This window comes from Phocoena phocoena, chromosome 19 (genome assembly GCF_963924675.1).
Source record: "Phocoena phocoena chromosome 19, mPhoPho1.1, whole genome shotgun sequence".
NCBI lineage: Eukaryota > Metazoa > Chordata > Mammalia > Artiodactyla > Phocoenidae > Phocoena > Phocoena phocoena.
In genome coordinates, this window is record NC_089237.1 from 27,255,129 (window position 1) to 27,269,886 (window position 14,758).

Genomic DNA, 14,758 nt, shown 5'->3' on the forward strand with positions numbered 1-14,758 from the left:
CTAGTGAGATTTCCTGGCTAGCTTTTTTCTTTGCTGTTCCACATCTTAATCCATGATCCTAAGATTGGATCCTTGTCCTCACAACTGACTCCCCTTGTCTGTTCTTATCCTACTTTATTATCCATACTTTTCTTGGAAGCTAATTATCCTGGATCTTCTACGATTAATGATCTCATTCTAGAATTGCCTTTCTTTCACTTGTATTTTCTAAAAGCTTAATATAATCCATAACTTAAATCAGGAGAAAAAGGCAGAGTTCCAAATTTATCATTGGGAATTCTTTCCTTTCACTGCCCCAACTTTCCCAGACTAACCTACCAATATCCTTCTCTCCTCCAATCCAGGCAGATCTCAAAGCAACAGTAGAACATTACAATTTAACTGCACTTCATGGGACTTCCCTGGTGGCACAGTGGCTAAGACTCGGTGCTCCCAATGCAGGGGGCCCGGGTTCGATCCCTGATCAGGGAACTAGATCCCATGTGCATGCCACAACTAAGAGTTCGCATGCCACAACTAAGGAGCTGGCAAGCCACAACTAAGGAGCCCACGTGCCACAACTAAGAAGCCCACGTGCCACAACTAAAGGAGCCAGCAAGCCGCAACTAAGGAGCCCACCAGGATGCAACTAAGACACAGTGCAACCAAATAAATAAATAAATAAAACAATTTAACTACACTTCAAACTCTTCTAATTATAGTCAAGCTGGTCATATACCTAAATTCCTACAATAATTCTGATGGAAGGTTTGGAGGTTCTTTTGCCTCAGAACTTAAGTGACTAGGAAAAGATCATGAAGTAAATAATAAAGTTAGAACTAAAATCCAAATATCTTAATGAAGAACGAAAAGGAAATCATATGCCTGTCAATAGTCAATTTTTATATTTCCAGCTCACTTTTCCAAGTAGAACAAGTATTCTTCCTGAAAAGCTCAAAAAGTACATCTAATCAAGTTTTAGAGGAATAACTGAAGTACAATAAACTGCATATATTTAAAGTGTACAGTTGATCCATTTTGTCACACTTCATGTCATACCACTGAAACCATAATCACAATCAAGAAAACAAGTAACAGGACTTCCCTGGTGGTCCAGTGGTTAAGAATCTGCCTGCCAATGCAGGGGGACATGAGTTCGATCCCACATGCCGTGGGGCAACTAAGCCTGCGCACCACAACTACTGAGCCTGCATGCTGCATCTACTGAAGCCCGCATGCTCTATAGCCCGCATGCTGCAACTACTGAGCCTACACACCACAACTACTGAAGCTCACATGCGCTAGAGCCCACACGCGGCAACTACTGAACCCACGCACCGCAACCACTGAAGCCCGCGTGTTCTGGGGCCCACGTGCTGCAACTACTGAGCTCACATGCTGCAACGACTGAAGCCTGAGCGCCTAGAGCCTGCACTCCACAAGAGAAGCCACTGCAATGAGAAGCACACTCACCGCAACAAAAAGTAGCCCCCACTCACCGCAATTAGAGAAAGCCTGCGCGCAGAAACGAAGACCCAGCAGAGCCAAAAAAAAAACAAGTAACAAACATTTCTATCACCTCTAGTTTCATGTCCCTGCGTAATTTATCCCTCCCTCTCCTTCCTCCTGCACCAACACCAGTACCAGGCTCTAGGTAAGCTTTGTTTCATGATAGATTTTGCATTTTCTAGAATTTTATATGAATGGAATCATAAGCATGTGCTCTATTTTTAATTGGATTCTTTCATTTAGCATAGTGATTGGGAGATTCACTTATGTTGTGTGTGTACCAACAGGTCTTCCTTTTTACTGCTAAGTCACTGAATATAATTTTACAAAGTAGTAAAAAGAAAATCCTCATGAACAACATCTTACTATATTTATAATAAGCAGAATGAACATTTTTAATATGCTTCTATTTTAGAAGGAAGAAGGTCAAAGAAAGACTGCCCAGTGAAGAAGTATATTTTATTAGTATCAAACTCTCAGGAAAAATAAATTAAAGACTTCAATAACATAGTTTTACCAGCTAAAAATACCTGACAAGACTTCTTTAAAACATATTCCCGTTCCCGCGGACTAGTTATTAAATGTATGTTGCTGAGAAAAGTTAACTAATATAGGAGAAAATACGATGATAGGTATTACTGTATGTATTACAAATCATTTATTATGTACTATTACTTTGAGTTCATTTCAAAAAATTTTTATTCATTCACAAAAAATCAGAGACATTTTACAACAAATATTTATTTTAAATGGGAATAAACGAGACGCGTACTAAAGAACAATACTGTAAAAAAAAGAAAAAAGGATAGACTATACTAAGGACTTCCTTTTTAGCCATAATATATAAACATTTTTTTTCTTTTAAATGAATCAGTTATATATATACATATGTTCCCATATCTCTTCCCGCTGGCATCTCCCTCCCTACCACCCTCCCTATCCCAACCCTCCAGGTGGTCACAAAGCACCGGGCTGATCTCCCTGTGCTATGCGGCTGCTTCCCACTAGCTATCTACCTTACGTTTGGTAGTGTATATATGTCCATGCCTCTCTCTCGCTTTGTCACAGCTTACCCTTCCCCCTCCCCATAGCCTCAAGTCCATTCTCTAGTAAGTCTGTGTCTTTATTCCTGTTTCACCCCTAGGTTTTTCATGACATTTTTTCCTTAAATTCCATACATATGTGTTAGCATACGGTATTTGTCTCTCTCTTTCTGACTTACTTCACTCTGTATGACAGACTCTAGGTCTATCCACCTCATTACAAATAGCTCAATTTCGTTTCTTTTTATGGCTGAGTAATATTCCATTGTATATATGTGCCACATCTTCTTTATCCATTCATCTGATGATGGGCACTTAGGTTGTTTCCATCTCTGGGCTATTGTAAATTGACCTGCAGTGAACATTTTGGTACATGACTCTTTTTGAATTATGGTTTTCTTGGGGTATATGCCCAGTAGTGGGATTGCTGGGTCATATGGTAGTTCTATTTGTAGTTTTTTAAGGAACTTCCATACTGTTCTCCACAGTAGCTGTATCAAATTACATTCCCACCAACAGTGTAACAGGGTTCCCTTTTCTCCACACCCTCTCCAGCATTTATTGTTTCTAGATTTTTTGATGATGGCCATTCTGACTGGTGTGAGATGATATCTCATTGTAGTTTTGATTTGCATTTCTCTAATGATTAATGATGTTGAGCATTCTTTCATGTGTTTGTTGGCATTCTGTATATCTTCTTTAGAGAAATATCTATTTAGGTCTTCTGCCCATTTTTGGATTGGGTTGTTTGTTTTTTTGTTATTAAGCTGCATGAGCTGCTTATACATTTTGGAGATTAATCCTTTGTCAGTTCCTTCATTTGCAAATATTTTTTCCCATTCTGAGGGCTGTCTTTTGGTCTTGTTTATGGTTTCCTTTGCTGCACAAAAGCTTTGAAGTTTCATTAGGTCCCATTTGTTTATTTTTGTTTTTATTTCCATTTCTCTAGGAGGTGGGTCAAAAAGGACCTTGCTGTGATTTATGTCATAGAGTGTCCTGCCTATGTTTTCTTCTAAGAGTTTGATACTTTCTGGCCTTACATTTAGGTCTTTAATCCATTTTGAGCTTACTTTTGTGTATGGTGTTAGGGAGTGATCTAATCTCATACTTTTACATGTAGCTGTCCAGTTTTCCCAGCACCACTTATTGAAGAGGCTGTCCTTTCTCCACTGTACATTCCTTCCTCCTTTATCAAAGATAAGGTGACCATATATGCGTGGGTTTATCTCTGGGCTTTCTATCCTGTTCCATTGATCTATATTTCTGTTTTTGTGCCAGTACCATACTGTCTTGATTACTGTAGCTTTGTAGTATAGTCTGAAGTCAGGAAGCCTGATTCCTCCAGCTCTGTTTTTCGTTCTCAAGATTGCTTTGGCTATTCGGGGTCTTTTGTGTTTCCATATAAATTGTGAAATTTTTTGTTCTAGTTCTGTGAAAAATGCCAGTGGTAGTTTGATAGGGATTGCATTGAATCTGTAGATTGCTTTGGGTAGTAGAGTCATTTTCACAATGTTGATTCTTCCCATCCAAGAACATGGTATATCTCTCCATCTATTTGTATCATCTTTAATTTCTTTCATCAGTGTCTTACAATTTTCTGTATACAGGTCTTTTGTCTCCTTAGGTAGGTTTATTCCTAGATATTTTATTCTTTTTGTTGCAATGGTAAATGGAAGTGTTTTCTTGATTTCACTTTCAGATTTTTCATCCTTAGTGTATAGGAATGCCAGAGATTTCTGTGCATTAATTTTGCATCCTGCTACTTTACCAAATTCATTGATTAGCTCTAGGAGTTTTCTGGTAGCATCTTTAGGATTCTCTATGTATAGTATCATGTCATCTGCAAACAGTGACAGCTTTACTTCTTCTTTTCTGATGTGGATTCTTTTATTTCCTTTTCTTCTCTGATTGCTGTGGCTAAAACTTCCAAAACTATGTTGAATAAGAGTGGTGAGAGTGGGCAACCTTGTCTTGTTCCTGATCTTAGTGGAAATGCTTTCAGTTTTTCACCATTGAGGACGATGTTGGCTGTGGATTTGTCATATATGGCCTTTACTATGTTGAGGAAAGTTCCCTCTATGCCTACTTTCTGCAGGGTTTGTGTCATAAATGGATGTTGAATTTTGTCAAAAGCTTTCTCTGCATCTATTGAGATGATCATATGGTTTTTCTCCTTCAATTTGTTAATATGGTGTATCACGTTGATTGATTTGCGTATATTGAAGAATCCTTGCATTCCTGGAATAAACCCCACTTGATCATGGTGTATGATCCGTTTAATGTGCTGTTGGATTCTGTATGCTAGTATTTTGTTGAGGATTTTTGCATCTATGTTCATCAGTGATATTGGCCTGTAGTTTTCTTTCTTTGTGACATCCTTGTCTGGTTTTGGTATCAGGGTGATGGTGGCATCGTAGAATGAGTTGGGGAGTGTTCCTCCCTCTGCTATATTTTGGAAGAGTTTGAGAAGGATAGGTGATAGCTCTTCTCTAAATGTTTGATAGAATTCGCCTGTGAAGCCATCTGGTCCTGGGCTTTTGCTTTTCGGAAGATTTTTAATCACAGTTTCAATTTCAGTGCTTGTGATTGGTCTGTTCATATTTTCTATTTCTTCCTGATTCAGTCTTGGCAGGTTGTGCCTTTCTAAGAATTGTCCATTTCTTCCAGGTTGTCCATTTTATTGGCATAGAGTTGCTTGTAGTAATCTCTCATGATCTTTTGTATTTCTGCAGTGTCAGTTGTTACTTCTCCTTTTTCATTTCTAATTCTATTGATTTCAGTCTTCTCCCTTTTCTTCTTGATGAGTCTGGCTAATGGTTTATCAATTTTGTTTATCCTTTCAAAGAACCAGCTTTTAGTTTTATTGATCTTTGATATCATTTCCTTCATTTCTTTTTCATTTATTTCTGATCTGATTTTTATGATTTCTTTCCTTCTGCTAACTTTGAGGTTTTTTTGTTCTTCTAATTGCTTTAGGTGCAAGGTTAGGTTGTTTATTCGAGATGTTTCCTGTTTCTTAAGGTAGGATTGTATTGCTATAAACTTCCCTCTTAGAACTGCTTTTGCTGCATCCCATAGATTTTGAGTCGTCGTGTCTCCATTGTCATTTGTTTCTAGGTATTTTTTGATTTCCTCTTTGATTTCTTCAGTGATCACTTCTTTATTAAGTAGTGTATTGTTTAGCCTCCATGTGTTTGTATTTTTTACAGATCTCTTCCTGTAACTGATATCTAGTTGCATAGCATTGTGGTCAGAAAAGATACTTGATACAATTTCAATTTTCTTAAATTTACCAAGGCTTGATTTGTGACCCAAGATATGATCTACCCTGGAGAATGTTCCATGAGCACTTGAGAAAAATGTGTATTCTGTTGTTTTTGGATGGAATGTCCTATAAATATCAATTAACTCCATCTTGTTTAATGTATCAGTTAAAGCTTGTGTTTCCTTATTTATATTCATTTTGGATGATCTGTCCATCGGTGAAAGTGGGGTGTTAAAGTCCCCTACTATGATTGTGTTTCTGTCGATTTCCCCTTTTATGGTTGTTAGCATTTGCCTTATGTATTGAGGTGCTCCTATGTTGGGTGCATAAATATTTACAATTGTTATATCTTCTTCTTGGATCGATCGCTTGATCATTATGTAGTGTCCTTCTTTGTCTCTTCTAATAGTCTTTATTTTAAAGTCTATTTTGTGTGATATGAGAATCGCTACTCCAGCTTTCTTTTGGTTTCCATTTGCATGAAATACCTTTTTCCATCCCCTTACTTTCAGTCTGTATGTGTCTCTAGGTCTGAAGTGGGTCTCTTGTAGACAGCAAATATATGCGTCTTGTTTTGGTATCCATTCAGCCAATCTGTGTCTTTTGGTGGGAGCATTTAGTCCATTTACATTTAAGGTAATTATCGATATGTATGTTCCCATTCCCATTTTCTTAATTGTTTTGGGTTCGTTATTGTAGGTCCTTTCCTACTTTTTTGTTTCTTGCCTAGAGAAGTTCCTTTAGCAGTTGTTGTAGAGCTGGTTTGGTGGTGCTGAATTCTCTCAGCTTTTGCTTGTCTGTAAAGGTTTTAATTTCTCCATCAAATGTGAATGAGATCCTTGCTGGGTAGAGTAATCTTGGTTGCAGGTTTTTCTCCTTCAACACTTTCAATATGTCCTGCCACTCCCTTCTGGCTTGCAGAGTTTCTGCTGAAAGATCAGCTGTTAACCTTATGGGGATTCCCTTGTGTGTTATTTGTTGTTTTTCCCTTGCTGCTTTTAATATGCTTTCTTTGTATTTAATTTTTGACAGTTTGATTAATATGTGTCTTGGCGTATTTCTCTTTGGATTTATCCTGTATGGGACTCTCTGTGCTTCCTGGACTTGATTAACTATTTCCTTTCCCATATTAGGGAAATTTTCAACTATAATCTCTTCAAATATTTTCTCAGTCCCTTTCTTTTTCTCTTCTTTTTCTGGAACCCCTATAATTCGAATGTTGGTGCGCTTAATGTTGTCCCAGAGGTCTCTGAGACTGTCCTCAGTTCTTTTTATTCTTTTTTCTTTATTCTGCTCTGCAGTAGTTATTTCCACTATTTTATCTTCCAGGTCACTTATCCGTTCTTCTGCCTCAGTTATTCTGCTATTGATCCCATCTAGAGTATTTTTCATTTCATTTATTGTGTTTTTCATCATTGTTTGTTTCATCTTTAGTTCTTCTAGGTCCTTATTAACTGTTTCTTGCATTTTGTCTATTCTGTTTCCAAGATTTTGGATCATCTTTACTATCATTATTCTGAATTCTTTTTCAGGTAGACTGCCTACTTCCTCTTCATTTGTTAGGTCTGGTGGGTTTTTATCTTGCTCCTTCAACTGCTATGTGTTTTTCTGTCTTTTCATTTTGCTTACCTTACTGTGTTTGGGGTCTCCTTTTTGCAGGCTGAAGGTCCGTAGCTCCTGTTGTTTTTAGTGTCTGTCCCCAGTGGCTAAGGTTGGTTCAATGGGTTGTGTAGGCGCCCTGGTGGAGGGTACTAGTGCCTGTGTTCTGGTGGGTGAGGCTGGATCTTGTCTTTCTGGTGGGCAGGTCCACGTCTGGTGGTGTGTTTTGGGGTGTCTGTAGACTTATTATGATTTGGGGCAGCCTCTCTGCTAATGGGTGGGGTTGTGTCCCTGTCTTGCTAGTTGTTTGGCATAGGATGTCCAGCACTGTAGCTTGCTGGTCGTTGAGTGAAGCTGGGTGCTGGCGTTGAGATGGAGATCTCTGGGAGATTTCTGCCGTTTGATATTATGTGCAGCTGGGAGGCCTCTTGTGGACCAGTGTCCTGAAGTTGGCTCTCCCACCTCAGAGGCACAGCACTAACTCCTGGCTGCAGCACCAAGAGCCTTTCATCCACATGGCTCCTTAATTTGGGATGATTCGTTGTCTATTCATGTATTCCACAGATGCAGGGTACATCAAGTTGATTGTGGAGCTGTAATCCGCTGCTTCTGAGGCTGCTGGGAGAGATTTTTCTTTCTCTTCTTTGTTCTCACAGCTCCCAGGGGCTCAGTTTTGGATTTGGCCCCGCCTGTGCGTGTAGGTCGCCGAAGGGCGTCTGTTCTTTGCTCAGACAGGACGGGGTTAAAGGAGCCGCTGATTCGGAGGCTCTGGCTCACTCAGGCCGGGGGGGGGGGGTGGGGGGGGGTGGGGGGGTGGGAGGGGGTGGGCGGGTAGGGAGGGTCACTGAGTGCAGGGCGGGCCTGCGGCGGCAGAGGCAGACATGGCGTTGCAGCAGCCTGAGGCGTGCTGTGCGTTCTCCCGGGTGAGTTGTCCCTGGATCCCGGGACCCTGGCAGTGGCGGGCTACACAGGTTCCCCGGAAGAGGGGTGTGGATAGTGACCTGTGTTCGCACACAGGCTTCTTGGTGGCGGCAGCAGCGGCCTTAGCGTCTCATGTCTGTCTCCGGGGTCCGCACTTTTAGCCGCGGCTCGCGCCCATCTCTGGAGCTCCTTTAAGCAGCGTTCTTAATCCCCTCTCCTCCAGGAAATAAAGAGGGAAGAAAAAGTCTCTTGCCTCTTCAGCAGGTCCAGACTTTTCCCTGGACTCCCTCCCGGCTAGCCGCTGTGCACTAACGCCCTGCAGGCTGTGTTCACGCCGCCAACCGCAGTCCTCTCCCGGCGCTCCGACTGAAGCAGGAGCCTCAGCTCCCAGCCCCGCCCGCCCCGTTATGTGAGCAGACAAGCCTCTCGGCTGGTGAGTGCCCGTCGGCCCTGATCCTCTGCGCTGGAATCTCTCCGCTTTGCCCTCCGCACCCCTGTTGCTGTGCTCTCCTCCGCGGCTCCGAAGCTCCCCCACTCCGCCACCCGCAGTCTCCGCCCGCAAAGGGGCTTCCTAGTGTGTGGACACTTTTCCTCCTTCACAGCTCCCTCCCGCTGGTGCAGGACCCGTCCCTATCCTTTTGTCTCTATTTTTTTCTTTTGCGCTAACCAGGTACGTGGGGGGTTTCTTGCCTTTTGGGAGGTCTGAGGTCTTCTGCCAGCATTCAGTAGATGCTCTGTAGGAGTTGTTCCCCGTGTAGATGTATTTCTGGTGTATCTGTGGGGAGGAACGTGATCTCCGCGTCTTACTCTTCCGCCATCTTCCCGGAAGTTCAGGTCAACTATTCTGCTAGTGTTGGAGGGTCTCCTGCAGAGGTGGGGGGTGGCTGTGGCTCACCATGGGGACAAGGACACTGGCAGCAGAAGTTCTAGGAAGTACTCCTTGGTGTGAGCCCTCTCGGAGTCCCTCATTAGCCCCACCAAAGAGCCTGTATATATATAAACATTTTTCAATAAATGATTTGCTATCCTGTATTAGTTTGTGTGAACATAGGAGGATATATTGCTGTTTCTTCATGCCATTTGTTTCCTGAGAATACACCCTTGAAAATCCCACAGTTGACTGCATTGTTCCTTAATTACAAAATTAATCCTAAAATCACAATTTTTGATGACTATAAAGTGTTACATATATTTGAAACTACAATATATGTGGTTATATTGTTTATATACTGTACGTATTTGCATTCAAAACTACAGTGATGTATATAGTATGAAATGTTACCATTACACAGCTAATAATTTCTTTAAGTCCACCATTTTTTATAATAGCATATTTGGGAAAACACCTCAGATTCTCAGAAAGGTGCTTCAGGATGTTCTTATAACTTAATAGAGAACTAGGCAGGAAAAAGTGTACCCTAAAGCTGTAAGTATAAATGACTCTGGAGACTTCCTTGGTGGCGCAGTGGTTAAGAATCCGCTTGCCAATGCAGGGGACAGGGGTTTGAGCCCTGGTCCAGGAAGACCCCACATGCCACGGAGCAACTAAGCCCATGTGCCATAACTACTGAGATGGTGTGCCACAATTACTGAACCCCATGTGCTTAGAGCCTGTGCTCTGCAACAAGAGAAGCCACCGCAATGAGAAGCCTGTGCGCCGTAACTAGAGAAAGCCCGTGCACAACAATGAAGATCCAACACAGCCAAAAATAAATAAAATAAATAAATTTTAAAAGAATAAATAAATGACTCTGAACATAAATTCTTTCCTCTTCATATTTTCAATCAGCTACTCATAAAAAATAAAGCATCAAGAAATTACATTTAGGGACTTCCCTGGTAGCACAGTGGTTAAGAATCCGCCTGCCAATGCAGGGGACATTGGTTCAATCCCTGGTCTGGGAAGATCCCACATGGAGCGGGGCAACTAAACCTGTGCGCCACAACTACTGAGCCTGAGCTATAGAGCCCGTGAGCCACAACTACTGAAGCCTGCACACCCTAGAGCCTGCATGCCGCAACTACTGAACCCACACACCTAGAGCCCTTGCCCTGCAACAAGAGAAGCCACTACACTGAGAAGCCTGTGCACTGCAACGAAGAGTAGCCCCCACTCACTGCAACTAGAGAAAGCCCGTGTGCAGCAACAAAGACCCAACGTAGCCAAAAATAAATAAACAAAATTATTTTTAAAAACAGAAATTACATTTAGAAGTACATTAAGCAAGGATTCTCATATTTATCACTTAATGACAAAATTATGGAAATACAGAAAGTTCAACTGTATTTTACAACTCTTCTCCCTATATTTTAATCTAAGTATTGAATATAATAATTAATATTACTCAAAGATGATAGTCTTAAAAGATAATAACTACCATATGCAAGGCAAACATAAAAATCATTCCATTTCTGCTACAAATAGAAATTTATTAGGGACTTCCCTGGTGGCACAGTGGTTAAGAATCCGCCTGTCAATGCAGGAGCCATGGGTTTGATTCCTGGTCCAGTAAGATCCCAAATGCCACCGAGCAACAAAGCCCGTGCACAACTACTGAGCCTGCACTCTAGAGCCTGCGAGCCACAACTACTGAGCCCACGCACCACAACTACTGAAGCCTGCGTGCCTAGAGCCCCACGCACCACAACTACTGAAGCCTGCGTGCCTAGAGCCTATGCTCCACAACAAGAGAAGCCACCGCAATAAGAAGTCCATGCACTGCAAGGAAGAGTAGCCCCCGCTCTCTGCAACTAGAGAAAGCCCACGCACAGCAACAAAGACCCAACGCAGCCAAAAATAAATAAATTATAAAAAGAAAAGAAATTTATTAGGTAGGTGCTCAATAAAATACAGCTATATTTATTCCATGGGCATGCAGAAAGGGAGAAAAGGATAAGAATGAATATGCATTCCTTTTACATTCACCCAAGTTTAGATAATGTTAGTTGCTTTTCCCACCATTTAGAATTCTTTTTATATAAAATTTCCAACTTCTGTAGTCAAATTCAGCTGAATCTTATCAGCTAAATTTAGGCAGAGGTTTTTAACACTCTCGATTATAAATTAAATCAACCTTATTTTACCTTATAATACCAATTAAGGAATATGCTATTGGATAGAAGTGTCTTATCAAGACTGACTTGAAAAGGATGTCAATTATTTTTATCATCTACTACACTAGTCACGTCAGTGGCTCACTTAATACACCAAGGATTCAAAATAAGTGATTATGCATAAGTTATTTTCTATAAGAGTATTTTTTAGTACCAATATAAGTAACTTCTTTGACATCTGGCATATCACTTAGAACACTTATAATTTATGTAATGTATTTAATGTAATGTTTTATACAAGGAATTCCCTAGTCCCATTATGCTTAATGACATATCAGCTCTTGTCCTATAAACTTTGTTTTTCAATAGCTTATGAAACTGTTTAAATATTGCTCTAGGATAAAACTTGGCAGTTAAAAACCATCAAGACAATAATGCATATTTTTTTTAAAAGTCCATATGTAATTTTACAAGAAGGGAGTGATATATTCTGTTATTATCTTCATCTAAGAGAGCCCTTGGAATCTTTTTTGTCTGGTCTTACAAAGAGAAATACAAAAAGAAAAAAACAACAATGCAATTTAAGAACTAGCATGAATATTACACTGAACGAAAGTGATGCAGTTAAGATAAAGACTAGTGGATATTTTACAGATTCCAGTTCCAGAGAAAGATTTTAAACCAGTATCCTGCTTAGTGTTCTACTGTTAGCCATAATGTCAAGACTAGGATTTAATGTAACACGAAAACATTAGCTGCTTTTCTCTGGTTGATATAAACATATTATTTTAGTATATTACAATAGTCAATGATCAACAGCATCAAGAGCTGACAATGGCTAGAGCTGTCAAGAAAGTTGTTATCCATGATGCTAGTAAATCCAACATAAAGGGATGTAATCAATAATACTGATCAACTAACATCAAAACAAAAAAACAATCACAAATCATTATTCTATGGTCTGATAGTCCCCCTAAACCTAGACTGTCTAGTATTGAATTGGCCAAAAAGTTCGTTTGGGTTTTTCCATAACATCTTACTGAAAAACTGGAACAAACGTTTTGGCCAACTCAATAAATGCATGTCCCTAGCCCCAAGGGGCATCTAAATGCATTATGAATACCTCAGCATAAATTTACCAACACTAATGGAAAAATATCCTACTAATCAGCTGCTTGTTTTCACATGCTGACCACTATGTCTAAAAACACTCCAGTCTCTATGATTGCTTTTGCTTAAAATGTGCATTTTCCTCAAATTTGGAAAAGGTTAAATGTTCAAAGACTGCAAAGCTAGCAAAGCTAATTGACTTTAGGAGTATGGTTTCCTGGTCATTGTCCTGGTCATTCTTACAATAGGGTTTTGCAGAATATACAATTACTTACAAACAAAACAAAACAGAAACATCAAAATACTCACTGAGTTTATATTATATGCACAACACTCTGGGGCCAATTTTTAAAAAGTCATAAAGTCTGCCCGTCAAGAATCATAACTTAGTTGAGACAAGATTTAAATGAACAATTAGTCATTATCTAATAAAAACATTGTACTACATAGTACAGAGGCAGGCTTTAATGCCTGTTAAGAGTTTAAGGATGGGAGAAAAACAGTGTGGGCTAAAATTGTCAGAGACAGCTTTATGGAGGAAGGTGGAGTGGAATTTTTATCCTAGACAGCCATCCAGAATTGAAATCAATCCTGGGATAGAGATTTAAGAGTTTCCAGTTAAAAGAAATAGTTAAGGAGTAGCAACTATCAATTCACTTGCATCGCATATTTTGTAAATGGTGAAAACCAGTTTTAAGTGAATGTGAAAACAAGAGGAAATGATTACAAACTAATACTACATGGAAATGTTTTGTCATTAGATTTCTTTGGGGGAATAGGGGTTGGGAGATGGGTGACACACTAAAGAAAAAACACTGAATAATTAAGAGTTAGTGGCCTTGGTTCAGAAAAGTCCAATTTCCAGTAGGACAGTTTTCCATTCACCTTGTTTTGACCTTGTTTTCTTAATTCCCTCAAATTCCATTCATTTAGTATTTTGTTCAAATAACACATAGTTATTATTATAAGCAAGATCAGAATTATATCAAAATATTAACTACACTAATCTATCCTAGAAAATAATGAGTCAAATGAAATCAATGCTTTGATTCTAAAAATTTTAGACTGCTTTGAGTTATTTTTCCTTATCCAAAATAGCCTGTCTTGGAATTTATATAGGAAACTCTTAGAAGGATTTTAAGAAAGATCGCAGAAGAGCCATATACAGTCGAATGATTACTTCCTTAGCTTTGCAACTAATCATTTTGTTTAGAAATCCCATCATTTAACAAGATTTTGCTGCAACTACTGAATACAGATCCTCCATTCTAGGAGTCTGCCTACCCACTACATCTAAATTCAAACTCCAAAACTATCTGCCCAGATCTATACTTCCATTTTACTTAAAATGTACTATTTTCTTTTTAGCAAATAACTTTGTACTCTGCAAGATGAAACATACTCATAAATTCTCTCCCTTTCCCAAATACACACAAAAGTTGAAGTCTATTTACTAACCTGCCTGTCTTGGAGAGATGCCTGAAATAAGCTACAAGCTCATTTTATATAAATGCTGGAACTGTTCCAGAACTGAGCTTAATGGGGTTCACTCATCCTTTGAGATTATTGTATGAGACACTATAAAGACATCCTTTCATGAGAAAATATGAGAGATTAAAGACAGAAGTACCGGGCTTCCCTAGTGGCGCAGTGGTTGAGAATCTGCCTGCCAATGCAGGGGACACGGATTCGGGCCCTGGTCTGGGAAGATCCCACGTGCCGCGGAGCAAGTAGGCCCGTGAGCCACAACTACTGAGCCTGCGCGTCTGGAGCCTGTGCTCTGACAAGAGAGCCCGCAATAGTAAAAGAGCCTGCAATAGTGAGAGGCCCGCGCACCGCGATGAAGAGTGGCCCCTGCTTACAGCAACTAGAGAAAGCCCTTGCACAGAAACGAAGACCAACACAGCCAAAAATAAAAATAAACAAAAAAATAAATTAAAAAAAGACAGAAGTACTTAGTTCCTTATAGTACTTTAAAACCTACACAGTGTTATATGTACTAATCAATATTCACATGCTAAGAGTACTCCTCACTTAAAATAAACCTAGATCTGTAAATAATTGGATAAATTAAGTTCACCATCATCACTAAAAGCATTTATAACATTTCTATTTGTGCTTAATACTGTGCTAGAGTTTACACACAAAAAAGTGTTAACTACAATGAAACTGAAATTTGAAACTATCATTATGGATTTTACAATTTAAAATTAAGATCACTCTTGGAAAATAATTATTCAATACTTTAATTATTCTAGCCAGTGATGATTCTTAAAAG

At 39.6% G+C, this 14,758-nt stretch overlaps 1 protein-coding gene across 1 annotated transcript in view; it reads right to left on the reverse strand.

The window, feature by feature from the left end:
* Positions 1-14,758, reverse strand: part of USP32 (ubiquitin specific peptidase 32) — a 142,714-nt gene that overhangs the window by 124,797 nt on the left and 3,159 nt on the right. The window lies entirely within an intron of this gene.